Source organism: Oncorhynchus keta, chromosome 16 (genome assembly GCF_023373465.1).
Source record: "Oncorhynchus keta strain PuntledgeMale-10-30-2019 chromosome 16, Oket_V2, whole genome shotgun sequence".
In the NCBI taxonomy this organism is placed as follows: Eukaryota; Metazoa; Chordata; class Actinopteri; order Salmoniformes; family Salmonidae; genus Oncorhynchus; species Oncorhynchus keta.
In genome coordinates, this window is record NC_068436.1 from 20,872,245 (window position 1) to 20,874,744 (window position 2,500).

Consider the following 2,500-nt stretch of genomic DNA (forward strand, 5'->3'; position numbering starts at 1 on the left):
AGGTAGACAGTAGGAGTTTAGGTAGATGTTTTTAATAGAGTCTTAACTAAAGGTAGACAGTAGGAGTTTAGGTAGATGTTTTTAATAGAGTCTTAACTAAAGGTAGACAGTAGGAGTTTAGGTAGATGTTTTTAATAGAGTCTTAACTAAAGGTAGACAGTAGGAGTTTAGGTAGATGTTTTTAATAGAGTCTTAACTAAAGGTAGACACTAGGAGTTTAGGTAGATGTTTTTAATAGAGTCTTAACTAAAGGTAGACACTAGGAGTTTAGGTAGATGTTTTTAATAGAGTCTTACCTAAAGGTAGACACTAGGAGTTTAGGTAGAGAATCAATATGTTTTTAATAGAGTCTTAACTAAAGGTAGACACTAGGAGTTTAGGTAGATGTTTTTAATAGAGTCTTACCTAAAGGTAGACACTAGGAGTTTAGGTAGAGAATCAATATGTTTTTAATAGAGTCTTAACTAAAGGTAGACACTAGGAGTTTAGGTAGATGTTTTTAATAGAGTCTTAACTAAAGGTAGACAGTAGGAGTTTAGGTAGAGAACAATATGTTTTTAATAGAGTCTTAACTCTATTCCTTATATAGTGCACTACTTTAGACCAGGGCCCTATGGCACCATATTCCCTATATAGTGCACTACTTTAGACCAGAGCCCTATGGCACCCTATTCCCTATATAGTGCACTACTTTAGACCAGAGTTGGCACCCTATTCCCTATATAGTGCACTACTTTAGACCAGAGCCCTATGGAACCCTATTCCCTATATAGTGCACTACTTTAGACCAGAGCCCTATTCCCTATATAGTGCACTACTTTAGACCAGCGTTGGTACCCTATTCCCTATGTAGTGCACTACTTTAGACCAGAGCCCTATTGAACCCTATTCCCTATATAGTGCACTACTTTAGACCAGAGCCCTATGGCACCCTATTCCCTATATAGTGCACTACTTTAGACCAGAGTTGGTACCCTATTCCCTATGTAGTGCACTACTTTAGACCAGAGCCCTATGGCACCCTATTCCCTATATAGTACACTACTTTAGACCAGGGCCCTATTCCCTATATAGTACACTACTTTAGACCAGGGCCCTATTCCCTATATAGTACACTACTTTAGACCAGAGCCCTATGGCACCCTATTCCCTATGTAGTGCACTACTTTAGACCAGAGTAGTGCACTAAAATAGGGAATAGTGTGCCATTTGGGACTTAATACTGTTATCTTCAAACACCGCCCTGACGCAGTCAAATACTACACTGTTACAAACATGATAAGAACGTCCCACTCCCAAGTACTGCTGGGTAGTCTCCTATCCCCAGTCTCCTGGAGGAGATAGGACGAGGTCACCGTGCCCTGACACACACACTGCCCCGTCAGCCAAGGCTAGCTCTCTCTCACACAAACACACACACACTGCCCCGTCAGCCAAAGCTAGCTCTCTCTCACACAAACACACACACACTGCCCCGTCAGCCAAGGCTAGCTCTCTCTCACACAAACACACACACACTGCCCCGTCAGCCAAGGCTAGCTCTCTCTCTCACAAACACACACACACTGCCCCGTCAGCCAAGGCTAGCTCTCTCTCACACAAACACACACACACTGCCCTGTCAGCCAAGGCTAGCTCTCTCTCTCACACAAACACACACACACTGCCCTGTCAGCCAAGGCTAGCTCTCTCTCACACAAACACACACACACTGCCCCGTCAGCCAAGGCTAGCTCTCTCTCACACAAACACACTTCTGCCCCGTCAGCCAAGGCAGCTCTCTCTCACACAAACACACACACACTGCCCCGTCAGCCAAGTGTGTCTCTCTCACACAAACACACACACACTGCCCTGTCAGCCAAGGCTAGCTCTTACGCAGGACTCTTCTGAAGAGGCACACACAGGATAGAAGAACATAACGTGTGTGTGTGTGTGTGTGTGTGTGTGTGTGTGTGTGTGTGTGGGTCACTGTGAGTTTAAGGATTAGAATGGTCCCTCACTGGCAACTGATTACTGATTAGGAGTTTACTTAATAGCCACAGTGTAGTGAGCGATCTATGGTTAGGGAGGGTGTATACACACACACACACACACACACACACACAGTGATGTGTCAGCGTGATAAAAGCTAGATCATTCAGATTGAACACAAGAGGCCCAGTCTAAGTCGGGGAACTTGAAATCTGTGTATTTGTGTGTGTCTGTGTGTCTCTCTCTCTGTGTGTGTCTGTGTCTCTGTGTGAGTGTGTGTATGTGTGTCTCTGTGTGTGTGTGTGTGTGTGTGTGTGTGTGTGTGTGTGTGTGTCTCTCTCTGTGTGTGTGTGCCCCCTTCCCAATAATGTTCCCAGTCCCTGTGGTCGGTCCTGTTTTGTGAGTGTATTCCACCAGATGGGAATCCTCTGTGGCAGGAACATCCTCCTTCTAAATAACACTGACCTGCCTGTCAATGACCTCCATAGGGCAAGAGGAAGGGGAGAGAAAGAGGGGAGGGAGAGGG